This window comes from Silene latifolia, chromosome 2, assembly GCF_048544455.1.
Source record: "Silene latifolia isolate original U9 population chromosome 2, ASM4854445v1, whole genome shotgun sequence".
NCBI classification, from domain to species: domain Eukaryota; kingdom Viridiplantae; phylum Streptophyta; class Magnoliopsida; order Caryophyllales; family Caryophyllaceae; genus Silene; species Silene latifolia.
In genome coordinates this window covers 155944951-155958702 of record NC_133527.1, presented here as the reverse complement: position 1 = coordinate 155958702, position 13752 = coordinate 155944951, and the positions used below count along the sequence as shown (strand labels likewise).

The window sequence follows — 13752 nt, the reverse complement described above, 5'->3', positions numbered from 1 at the left end:
AGCAAACAATGGAGGCCAATAAAAACCAGACTGAAGTACCTTAGTCACGGTGCGCGATGGACCGTGGTGACCACCATAAGAGGATTAATGACAGCCCTCCAAGATTGCCTTGGTGTCCCACTGCGGAATACACCATCTGTAGAGACCGTCTGCACACTCTTTAAATAAATAAGGATCATCCCAGAAATACTACTTAGCGTTATAGAAAAACGCTTCCTCTACTGATAAGAAAGGTTAGGTGGCAGCGCGCCACTTACAACATAATTAGCTAAATATGCATACCAAGGGTCATGGTTAATAATAGAGGACCAAATAACAAATAACGAATCATCGGGAAAAGAATCATCAATAGGTAAACAATCTTCTCCCTCTTGCTGTGATAGTCGTGACAGATGATCAGCTACTACGTTCTCAGCACCCTTATTATCTTTGATCTGCAAATTAAACTCCTGAAGAAGGAGTATCCATCTTAACAGCCGTGGTTTAGCTTCCTTGTTAGCTAGAAGGTGCCTCAGCGCTGCATGGTCAGTAAAAACAGTAACTTATGACCCTATCAAATAAGAACAAAAATTTTCTAGCGCATAAACCACAGCCAGCAGCTCTTTCAAAGTGGTGGTGTACTTCACTTGAGCCTCATCCAGAGTTCGGCTCGCATAGTATATTGCATTCAAAGCGTTGTCTTTCATCTGGCCTAGCACCGCTCCTAGTGCATAGTCACTAGCGTCGCACATAATCTCAAATGGCAAGTCCCAGTTGGGAGGCTGTATAATCGGCGCCGAAATCAAGGCCTGCTTCAACCTGTTAAAATCAGAAAGACATTCATCAATAAATACAAAGGGGGCATCCTTAAGCAACAGCTGTGTAACTGGTTTAGCAATTTTTGAAAAGTCCTTGATAAACCGGCGATAAAAGCCAGCATGACCAAGGAAACTCCTCACTCCTTTGACATTAACAAGAGGAGGTAATTGCTGAATCACTTGCACCTTTGCTTTGTCAACCTCAATACCCCTGTCAGAAACTAAGTGCCCTAAGACAACTCCCTCGTTGACCATAAAGTGGCACTTCTTCCCATTAAGCACAAGATTAACCTCAATGCAGCGCTGCAACACTTTATCAAGGTTAGACAGATAGTTAGCAAAGTCACTTCCATAGACAGTAAAGTCGTTCATAAAGACTTTCATAATAGACTCTATATATTCAGAAAATATCCCCATCATGCACCTTTGGAAGGTGGCAGGGGCATTACATATAAATTAAAAGGCATCCTGCGATAAGCAAAAACACTCTGAGGACAAGTAAAAGAAGTCTTTTCCTGATCATCTGGATGAATAAGGATCTGAAAGAACCCTGAGTATCCGTCTAGATAACAGAAAATCTTATGAGAATCTAACCTTTCTACCATTTGATCAATGAAAGGAAGGGGAAAGTGATCTTTCTTTGTGGCGGCATTTAGCTGTCTGTAGTATATACAAATCCGCTAGCCAATTACTACTCTAGTAGGTATCAACTCATTTTTGTCATTCGTGACCACAGTAGTCCCTCCTTTCTTAGGAACTACCTGTACAAGACTCACCCACTTAGAATGACCGACATAATAGATAATACCTGCATCAAGCAGCTTCATTACCTCAGCCATCACAACGTCCTGCATTTTCTGGTTCAGTCGGCGCTGACCCTGTCTTCAAGACTTGTGATATTCCTCAAGCTCAATTCTGTGCATACAAATGTCGGGACTAATGCCCTTAATGTCATCCAATGAATAACCCATAGTTTTCCTGTTTTTCTTAAGCACAACTAACAAAGCGGTCAGTTGATTATCATCAAGTTTAGCACTAACAATGACTGGATATTGCTCTATATCATCTAAAAAAGCATATTTAAGATGAGAAGGAAGAGGCTTGCGCTCAGGTACCTTTACCTCTATGGCGGAAAAAGTACTGATCATTTGTTCCACTCTCTCTCCTTCAGCGTCGGTGAGTTCACGCTTATCTAAAGCAGCTTCAAGCAAATCCAACACAGCATCATTGTTATCTGGGTTATCTACACCCTCATCTAAAAGCATCAAAGCTTCTAGTGGGTCCGTTATAAAAGAACCCGACCAGAAGTCATAAATAGACTCGTCAACAATATCAACTGAATAGCAAGTATCCTTGATGTGACCATCATTTGAGCATATTTAGTCCCCGAATTAGCCTCGTTCCTATGCTTTTTAGTGCATATTTGGGTCATTTACTATCTTTAGTCCTTTGTTTTGCATATTCTTTGAGGTTTTGTTTCCTTGGTAGGAGAGGAGTGCAAACCTTGCATTTTCATGGTAAAATAAAGCTAAATTGATCGAATCTAATGACCAACATCAAAGAGTAGATAAGACTAGAAGGCCTTTGTACATATTATAGTAGATGGGCAATGATGAAGAAATCCTTGCATCCCCGACTAAATCCCGGAGGATTATTGGAAGAAGAGAGGAAGAAAAGAAGAAAAGGAAAGCTGGAACCAAATCTGCTCGTCCAACCAGGCAGGACGCTCGTCCAAGACTGGAAGAATCCGAGCGTCTTTGCCATAGGGACGCTTGTCCAGAAGTCTCCCGGGACGCTCGTCCAAGCCAGCAGGCCGCCCGTCCAGCCACCCCAGAATCCGCTCGTCCCGACCCTTGGACGGTTGGATTATCTTACAAACCCATACGTCCTCTTCTTGCTCCATGAAAGATGCGCATATTTTTGGAAGACCGGCAAATAGGAGACCCGCATCTTTTTCTGAGAGGAGCGATTCCTCAAGGACTTAATCGTTATTTAGGCCCTTAGTAAACCCTAATTTGTGTACCTAATCCCCACTATAAATACCCCATTAGTCTAATTAGATTAATCATGTTCTTCTTATCAATTTTTAGTGTAGTTTATATCATTCTAATCTCTTCTTAATCTTGTAATCAACTTCTAATCAAATATTAATACAATTCTCATTTCCTTAATTTCTCTTTTGTTCATCTTTTATTTTGGGTAATTGAAGATTATTTGGGTTATTGTTGGAAGATTGACAACCTTCCAATCATTCATCAAGTACTTCTATTATTGTTTCCTTTATTTTGGAATCATCATTAGGTATAATTCTCTTAACCCCTTTTTAATTATTGTTAATCATCTTCATTTATTCATCATGTTTTGCTTTGTTAATATGATTGACAACCTTGTTAACATGTTAAACTTGATAATGAGTGAGTAGTTTCCTTAACTAGGGTTAATGGGTAATTAGGGGAAACCAACATGGGGGATGATTCATGCTTAATTTAATATGTTTTCATAATTTATTTGCTTGCTTGTTGTGATCTCAACTTATGCACATGTTATGTTTGATGAAATGCGAGCCTATGAATCCTTGCATTTTTTTACCCATCACTCACCTTTTTAATGAGACTTGTAAGACATAAACCAAATCGAGTCTCATTAGACCATGCATATAGTTGAGTAGGGAGGATTAAGTCGACTTGTAGGTGTTGTACAATCTAATCGATTCGGCTCCGGGACCCAAACCTTCCTAGGATTGTAAGATATAAACCAACTCGATCTATCACAACAATAATTGCTTGCTTATAATTTGAGAATATGTTTGTATGATCAATTCCCATGAATCCCCTATGACCCCATGACACCCTAGTGCCTTTAATCAATTGTTTACATCTCATTTTAATCATCTTGCTTGTTTACCTTTATTGCTATTTAGTTTAGTGATCTTCTTATCTCAACCCAAATTGTGACACCCCTAGACACTGCTACTTGTAATCGAAAATCCTACATCAATACTCGTCCCTTGGGATCCGACCTTTACTTGCCTCTTTACTAATAGTAGAGTTGTTTGTGAAGTTATAAATATTGTTTTGGTCTAGGTGCTCCTAACGACAAGTAACCGAAAATTAAGCTCCAAGTGAGTCCGACCAAAAATGGCGCCGTTGCCGGGGACGGTGTTAACTTGATTTGATTTTCTTAGATTGTTATTAGTTGTGTCTTTGTTTTCCTTGGGGAAGTAGGACTCCTCAAGGTTTGTTCTAATTGTTTTCAAGTTGTTTGATATTTTGCATGTTAGAAGATCACAAGGTAACTTGTTACCCATTGATCACGAGATTGAAAGGACTTTGACAACCAATAGAAGGCTTGCTAGAAACACTTTGAGAGGAATTGGTGAGGTTGTAGATATTCATTCTTTTGAGTTCATCAACCCTTTTGCAAGAGAAAATGAGGAGAACCCAACACAAAATCAACCACCAAACCCAACACAAAATCAACTCACAATGCCTAAATTTTCATCACATTCCGTACCAATCGAGGAGAATCTACCCAATGGTACTCCCATACCACAACACTTAACCGGAAATTTCATTGCAAAATCCGCATTTATCCAATTAGTCGAAAGAAGCCAATTTGGGGGAATGCCTAGTGAAGACCCTCACTCTTACATGGAGACTTTTTGTGACTATTGTGATGCGATTTCACAAACCGGTGTGACTCAAGACCAAATTCGATGGGTCTTATTTCCTTTTTCTCTAATCGGCACCGCAAAACAATGGTTGAAAAGCCTTGATAAAGCTACTCTTGGAATTGACTCTTGGAAGAAGTTGGCTCTAGCTTTCTACAAAAAATTCTACCCTCCGGAAAAGACTAACATGCTAAGAGCTCAAATTACGGGTTTTAAGCAAAGGGATGAAGAATCTTTGTATGAAGTTTGGGAGCGGTTCAAAGGATTTTGTCGCTTATGTCCTCATCATGGACTTAGCGAGTGGTCTTGGTACAACAATTTTGGAATGGTCTTTATGAAGACTCAAGAAACATTCTCAACATGGGATCAAATGGTATGTTCACCGAAGTTGACGATAATCAAACTTGGAACAAGATTAAGGAAATGGCGGTCCATAATTCACAATATAGTAGACCTCGCAAGGCTACTAGAGGAGGAAAGCATGAAGTGGACTCTATTACTCAATTGGGTGCTCAACTTAGTGCCCATATTGATACCATCAACTTGAAGTTTGAGAAGGCTATGGCTAAACTTGAAGAAGCCTCAAAATCACCAAAGCATCATGTTAATGACAAGAACTAAAGGAGGTAACAAGGCACCCCCAAAGAAGACACTTTCAAAAAGGCAACAAGCTCTTCAAGCAAAACAATTGTCAAAGGCATTGGTAGTCCATGAGGCAAGGTTGGAGGTTCAACAAGGTCCCCCTATGGAAGCTACAACATCAACAACTCCGGTCATTGAGCAATTATCCAATTATCCGGAGGTAATTTTCACTTCTGACTCTCATAGGGATAAATTTGTTCTCTTTGCTAAGAAGACCATTATGCCTACAAAATTTATTTGTGAAGATGCTTTGACAAAGTTGGGTGTTCTTGAACAAACCAAAACCTTCTTTGAGGCTATGGGATTGGGTAAATTATTTACCATGAAATAATTGACATACCCCTCCCTCACCTTGGAATTTTTGAGTTCGTTGAAAGTCACAAGGTTGGAGACTAGAACCCACATCGAGTTTCGTCTTGCAAATGTTTATAGACGCATCACTTATGGCGAATTGAGTAAGATTTTAGGCCTTAGCGATACCCCGAAATATACAAAGATCCCCGACAAGTATGACCCCGCTCCTCTTTGGGAGGCAATTTCCGGAAAGAAATTTGTGCGCTTTCATGATTGTCGTGCTCTATTAGTCTACCATCCGGGCATTAGAGTGTGGCATAGGGTCATTGGGAATACTTTGATAGCAAGAAATGGCACTAATCATCTTACCAAGCTCGATTGTGTTCTTCTTGAGTCAGGCTTGAACATAGGAAGGGAATATACTATAAGCCATATAATGCTCTAACACTTTTGGTTGAACGATGGCTTAATGTCGATTGTGGTAAAGAGGGCACCGCTTTCATTGTAAATGGAGGACTAGTTACCCATTTGGCCAAGCACTTTAACCCAAATTTCAACAAAGACAACACTTATGTGGCGGTTAAAGGAGGTCATCTCATTGATATGGACACCATGATTCACAAGTTTAAGTGGGTCAAGCATGATTCTCTTGACACCAAATATGGGTGGTTAACCAATGAAGCTAGATCCTTCACCTTGCCTTCAAAGATTTGTCGATTGAGTGTTCACCGACCAAACTACCTTCTTCCACTCTCCGAGGAGACCGAGTATATTATTCAACAACAAAGAGGCGAGATTGACGAGCCCTCCTCCTCCATTATCACACCACCCTACCCATTTGAGTATCACGAGTTCAAAACCAAGAATGTCGAGGTAGGAAATGATTACATTACTCTACTCATGAGGGAAATGCACAAGCAAGCTTACAATGATAGAGTGGATGCTTACAAGGCCCAATATCCGCCCCTCCTACATCTAGCTAGGCTAGGACTTCTTGATTCATCATGTCCTTTGCCTAGTTGGGCGGATAGGGAAGTTTTCTTTCCTAGCACCTCTAGTGGTGGAAGACCGGGTGGAGAGGAGAATGTTGATGATGAGGGTGTTGATAAAGAAGGCGAAGAAATAGAGGTTCAAGAAGGTGTTCAAGAAGAAGAAGCTCAAGAAGAGGAAGAAGAAAGTGACGAAGAGCAAGGAAGTGAAAGTGGGAGTGGAGATGATTCCACATCTATAGAGGAAGATGATGATAATGATGATATGATGGAGGATTAGCAAACCTTGGAGGCTCCTACATTCTTTCACCCCTCTTATGGTTTGTCTACTCCTTTTGTTTTCTTTATTTTATTTTGATCATTTGTTTGTGGAGTCCTAGCAACATGGAGGACTAACACCTTGGCTTCATTAAGGTGTTCTTTTTATTGTTCCCAACTTGTAAAATCCAAAATGACAATTTGTAGTTTCATGCATTGCATTCCATGTGCATGAACTACCCCGAAATTCAAGACGTTAGAAATAATGTCTATTTTGGTTTGGGGAAGTCCATGCATATGCATCGGAAGCTAATTTACATTATGCTCTCCGCCATAACAAAAACACATGCATTATGTAGTGTAGTTTAGTATAGTTTGCATTTAGTTTAGAAATCATGCATTATGCTTGCATAATTTCCTATCGTATTGGCCATTGAGGACAATGCCCATACTAGTGTGGGGAAGGGAAATTCTAACTTGACTTTTATTCAAAATCCAAAAAAAATTAAAAATTTCGAAAAATTCAAAAAAATTGAGAAATTGAAAAATCAAAAACATGTTCATTTCCTTTTTAGTGTAGTCTTGTATATATTATTGTATATATTGTGTTTGTTCATCCTTGTTCACATTGATTGACTACGCCACATCCGAGACATGAGGATATTGAAGACCGCATGGTATGATCTTTCCAATCTCCTTTTTCCTCTTTATGTTAATGACTATGTGGCTTTATTTTAATTGATGCGGTATAAACAATGTGAATTTAGGATTGCATTTAGATTATATGGCATATTAATTGGTAGAAGCATATGCATTAGGATGTATAAATGTTAGTTGCATCATGGCATATAGTTTGCATGTTAGAAAAATTTTGTGAAATCGTCTACTTGAGAAACTTGACAAGTGTATATAGGCCCTAGTAGATGTTTTTTCTTCTTAAGACTTTTCTTGTTAGAATACTTGTAAAACACCCTAGGATGTGTCATGCTAGTATCCTTTGACCCATGGATTAAGGCCTAGTCAAGAGTACCTTGTGGTGTGATAACTCCTTAGCTACCGTTTATTCCAAGGTGACCCTTGAAACCATGCAACCATCATTCATCCATGTTCTACCACATTTTGTCATCAAAGGGAATGGGCACACAAATTGTTCAAAAATTTGAGTTCAAGAAATGAAAAGAAAACAAAAGAAAAAGTTTGCAAAATGCATCAAAAGAAAAGAGGAACAAAAATAGACTCCTATGCTTCAAATATAAGGCACCCTCGTTACTAATTGGGGTGACTTTGAAAATATTCAAAATAAAAGGCAAAAAGTTGAAAAGTTGTCAAGTATTGAATTGCCAAACATCAAAAGAAATGGCAAAAAGAAAGTGTTCTCAAATGTCAAATGCCACAAGAAATTAGGGGGAAAAACAAACAACAAAAGCAAACTCCCAAATGAAACTCAAATTCTATCGATCCCTTTATCCATCGTATCCACTTTTGTGCATGGTAGAGAGGGGACGACCCTTCTTCTTGTCTAGGCAAGGGGGGAATTCCGCGATCCTCCAGTGTTTCTAACACCATAGGGAGTATTCTTGACAAAATCATTTAACAATTGAGGGCAAAGGTACCCTAGCTTGACACAACTTGGAGGTGATTTATTGGTATCCTCCTAGGCTTAGTAGTCTGAAGAAATTGCATCTATAAAGGAGTGTATACCCTTGTAGATAATTTCCGCCACTTAGATGAGGAAAGTGGCTATTATTTTTGTAGATGCATCCATTACTTGATTGTATGTGCTTTAATGTTTGGATGTGTCGCCATTTTGGCAAGACCCGCCTTGCCTTGCAAGAAGGCATCCCACCTCATGGTTGTCTTGTTGTGAGTTGAAGAGGCGGAGTGAGACCCGCTAATTGTCTCATGTCGGCTATATTAGTAGGTTAGTTTAAATAAGGGTCCTAGCTTTGTCACCTCTTTACTCGGGACAAGCAAAGGTTCGGTTTGGGGATATTTGATGTGACCATCATTTGAGCATATTTAGTCCCCGAATTAGCCTCGTTCCTATGCTTTTTAGTGCATATTTGGGTCATTTACTATCTTTAGTCCTTTATTTGGCATATTCTTTGAGGTTTTGTTTCCTTGGTAGGAGAGGAGTGCAAACCTTGCATTTTCATGGCAAAATAGAGCTAAATTGATCGAATCTAATGACCAAGCATCAAAGAGAAGATAAGACTAGAAGACCTTTGTACATATTATAGTAGATGGGCAATGATGAAGAGATCCTTGCATCCCCAACTAAATCCCAGAGGATTATTGGAAGAAGAGAGGAAGAAAAGAAGAAAAGGAAGGCTGGAACCAAATCCGCTCGTCAAACCAGGCAGGACGCCCGTCCAAGACTGGAAGAATCCGAGCGTCTTTGCCATAGAGACGCTCATCCAGAAGCCTCCCGTGACGCTCGTCCAAGCCAGCAGGCCGCCCGTCCAGCCACCCCAGAATCCGCTCGTCCTGACCCTTGGACGGCCGGATTGTCTTACAGACCCATACGTCCTCTTCTTGCTCCATGAAAGATGCGCATATTTTTGGAAGACCGGCAAAAAGGAGACCCGCATATTTTTCTGAGAGGAGCGATTCCTCAAGGACTTAATCGTCATTTAAGCCCTTAGTAAACCCTAATTTTTGTACCTAATCCCCACTATAAATACCCCATTAGTCTAATTAGATTAATTATGTTCTTTTTAACAATCTTTAGTGTAGTTTATATCATTCTAATCTCTTCTTAATCTTGTAATCAACTTCTAATCAAATATTAATACAAATCTCATAACCTTAATTTCTCTTTTGTTCATCTTTTATTTTGGGTAATTGAAGAATAGCCGGGAGATTGACAACCTTCCAATTATTCATCAAGTACTTCTATTATTCTTTGCTTTATTTTGGAATCATCATTAGGTATAATTCTCTTAACCCCTTTTTAATTATTGTTAATCATCTTCATTTATTCATCATGTTTTGCTTTGTTAATATGATTGACAACCTTGTTAACATGTTAAACTTGATAATGAGTGATTAGTTTCCTTAACTAGGGTTAATGGGTAATTAGGGGAAACCAACATGGGGGATGATTCATGCTTAATTTAATATGTTTTCATAATTTATTTGCTTGCTTGTTGTGATCTCAACTTATGCACATGTTATGTTTGATGAAATGCGAGCCTATGAATCCTTTATCATTCTTCCATTCTTTCTTTCAAGTCTTGTGTTCTTCATTGTGGGGGAACTACTAAGGCATGGATAGCCTAGGCAATTGCCATCCCCACACTAAGGTAAAGCACTACACATCAATTGAAATTGTTAGTCCCTCCCTCACTTCTCTCTTACATGACAATTATTTTGATCAAAGTAAATAAAAATCCAAAGATGACAAAAATGCAATACAAGAATTGAAATGTAAGTTAGGGAGTTAGAAATATTTACAAGTGGTGGTTTAGGGAGGACTCCACCAAACTCTCATTCTCGATGAGATGTCAAGGGGGCATGTTCAAGGTGTTGTTGATGTTGCTCAACACCTTGAAGAAGTAATCAAAAGCTTGTTCATTATTATGGTAGAGGTCCTCAATAGACCGTGGCCCTTGTTGTTGATCATGATCGATGGCATGTCCAATGTAGGGATTAAAAATCCCTTCAAATTCGTCGTCCCAAAGACCACAAACTTCATTGAGTTGATCATTGAAAATCTCTTGCTTAGATGGAGACAACTCTCCCAATTTCTTCTCTTGGCCAATGAGGCCATCCTCTTCTTCCTTGGTTGATTTTGATGAGTTTTGCAAGCTCTCCTTGTCACAATTCACTTTCTCTTTGAATGGAGCATCTTCAATTTTCTTCCTCCATTGGAGTTCCGATTTCTTCCTTTCATCTTTTCGGCTATAATGATCAATCATGAAACATGGCTCATGTAAACGAGGAGCTCTCATAGTCTTGTCAAGATTAAAAGTTATGCTTTCATCTCCCACTTCTAGAGTGAGCTCACCATGTTTCACATCAATCACCGCACCGGCGGTGTGTAGGAAAGGTCTTCCTAGGATGATTGGAATGTTGGAATCTTCCTCTATATCAACAATGACAAAGTCCACCGGGATGAAAAACTTCCCAATTCGCACGGGGACATCTTCCCATATCCCTAACGGTGTCTTCATCGATCTATCGGCCATTTGGAGTGTGATGTTGGTGCATTTAAGCTCTCCCATCCCCAACCTTTTACTCACCGAGTACGGCATGACACTCACACTAGCCCCTAGATCACATAAGGCTTTGTTGATCGTCGTGTCGCCAATGGTACACGGTATTGAGAAGCTTCCCGGATCCTTTAACTTTGGAGGTGAACTCCCTTGAAGTATTGCACTACTCACCTTAGTGAAGGCGATAGTCTCAAGTTTCCGGATCGACTTCTTCTTTGTGAGGATATCTTTCATGTACTTCGCATAGGCCGGAACGTGATTGATTAATTCCGTGAAAGGAATTGAGACTTCTAAATTCTTCACAATTTCCATGAACTTTCCAAGTTGATCATCAAATTTGGGCTTGGCTTGACGACTTGGAAAAGGAAGTCTAATCACAATGGGTTCCTTCTCTTTGGCCTTGTCTTCATTTTTCTTTGAACTTTCTTCTTTTGATGATTCTCCATCTTTGGAGTTTTGCACAATTTCTTCCTTTTCACTAGCTTCCACAACTTCATCCTCAACTTGCTTCTTCGATGCTTCATACCTTGTACCACTTCTCAAGTGAATGGCACTAACCGTTTCATGTCTAGGGGGATTACTTTGAGGTGGTAATTGCCCCTTTTGTCTTTGTGAGCTCGAAGATGCTAGTTGAGTCAATTGTGTTTCCAACATCTTGGTGTGAGCTAGAATGTTGTTGATGGTGGTTTCTTTTGCTTGGCTATCTTTTTGCATTTGGGTGAAAAATTCTTGTTGATTCTTTTGCATTTGGAGGACCGCTTTTTGGACATCAAAACCTTGGTCATTTTGGTGATTGTATGGATTTTGATTTTGGTAACCTTGGTTTTGATTATAAAAGGGTCTTTGATTTTGGTTTCTCATGGGTGGTGGAGTGTATGTTGTTTGAGGGTTTTGAACATTTTGGCTTTTGTATGAGAGATTTGGATGGAATTTGGTGTTTTCATTGTAAAAATTTGAATAAGGGGTACCATTTTTATATGCTTGGAAAGCATTCACTTGTTCGGTTGTTCCCCTACACTCACTTGGGTCATGACCCAAAGTTCCACAATTCTCACATATCCCACTTGGGATTGATGAGGATGCCGTCATGGCATTGACATGATGCTTCGATGATTTTGAGTTTTCCTCAAGTCTAGCCATAGCTTGTTCAAATTTCAAGTTGATTGTATCGATATGGGAGCTTAGTTGGGCACCTAATTGAGTAATGGCGTCCACTTCATACTTTCCTCCTCTAGTAGCCTTGCGAGGCCTACTATATTGTGAATTGTGGATTGCCATCTCTTCAATTTTGCTCCAAGTTTGGTTGTCATCAACCTCGGTGAACATCCCATTCGATCCCATATTAAGGATATTTCTTGAGTCTTCATAAAGACCGTTCCAAAATTGTTGCACCAAAAACCATTCGCTAAGTCCATGGTGAGGACATGAGCGACAAATTCCCTTGAACCGCTCCCAAGCTTCATACAAAGACTCTTCATCCCTTTGCTTAAAACCCGTAATTTGAGCTCTTAGCATGTTGGTCTTTTCCGGTGGGTAGAATTTTTTGTAGAAAGCTAGAGCCAACTTCTTCCAAGAATCTATTCCAAGGGTGGCCTTATCAAGACCCTTCAACCATTGCTTTGCGGTGCCGATTAAGGAAAAAGGAAATAAGACCCATCTAATTTGGTCTTGAGTCACGCCCGTTTGAGAGATAGCATCACAATAGTCGCAAAAGGTTTCCATATGAGAATGAGGGTCCTCACTAGGCATCCCCCCAAATTGGCTCCTCTCAACTAGTTGGATGAAGGCGGACTTGGCAATAAAATTTCCGGTGAGATGTTGCGGTGTAGGAGTACCATTTGGTAGATTCTCCTCGGTGGGTACGGAGTGTGACGAGAATTTTGGCATTGTAGGTGGATTTTGTGGGGTATTGTGTAATGGGTTTTCTTCTCCTTCTATTGCGAAAGGATTGACAAACTCACTAGTGGGTTGAACAACTTCACCAACACCTCTCAAATTCCTCCTAACAAGTCTCCTATTGTTCGTCAAGGTTCTTTCGATTTCACGGTCAAAAGGTAACAAATCACCTTGTAACCTTCTAGACATGCAAAATATCAAACAACTCAAAAACAATTAGAACAAACCTTGAGGAGTTTTACTTCCTCAAGGCGAAGAAAGACACAACTAATAACAATAAAAAGAAATCTAAATCAAACAAACACCGTCCCCGACAACGGCGCCATTTTTTGATGCGATCCCGCTAAGTGTTCACAAATTAAGATGTGGTCGTTGGTCACGGTCGAATCAATACACAATTTATAGCTTAACAAGCAACTCTACAATTAGAAAAGAGGCAAGTAAAGGTCGGATCCCAAGGGACGGAGTTGAAATGAGATTTCTATTGTAACTAGTGGTGTCTAAGGGTGTCACAAATTGGGTTGATGTAGAAGGTTACTAAACTAGAATAACAATGAAAATAAACAAGCAAGATGAATAAAAAGGGGTGTAAACAATTGATTAAAGGCACTAGGGTGTCATGGGATCATAGGGGAATCATGGGATATGATCATACAAACATGTTCTCAAATTATAAGCAAGCAATTATTGTTGTGATGGATTGAGTTGGGTTATATCTTACAATCCTAGGAAAGTTTGGGTCCCGGAGCCGAATCGATTAGATTGTACAACACCTACAAGTCGACTTAATCTTCCCTACTCAATAACATGCATGGTCTAATGAGACTCGAGTTGGGTTATGTCTTACAAGTCTCATTGAAAAGATAGGAGATGATAGTAAATGCAAGGATTCATAGGCTTAGCATTTCATCAAATATAACATGTGCATGAGTTGAGATCAAAACAAGCAAGCAAATAAAACATGAAAGCATATTAATTTAAGCATGAAT

The 13752-nt window shown here is 39.6% G+C and overlaps 2 non-coding genes across 2 annotated transcripts; one reads left to right on the top strand and one right to left on the bottom strand.

Moving 5' to 3' along the window:
- Nucleotides 1–4654: 4654 nt before the first annotated feature.
- Nucleotides 4655–4761, bottom strand: LOC141645582 (small nucleolar RNA R71). The gene has a single exon (XR_012545060.1). It is a non-coding gene; the product is annotated as a small nucleolar RNA R71 (small nucleolar RNA).
- A 7514-nt stretch (nucleotides 4762–12275) lies between these two features.
- LOC141644458 (small nucleolar RNA R71) lies at nucleotides 12276–12382 on the top strand. Its single transcript, XR_012544075.1, has one exon. It is a non-coding gene; the product is annotated as a small nucleolar RNA R71 (small nucleolar RNA).
- The last annotated feature ends 1370 nt before the right edge of the window (nucleotides 12383–13752 follow it).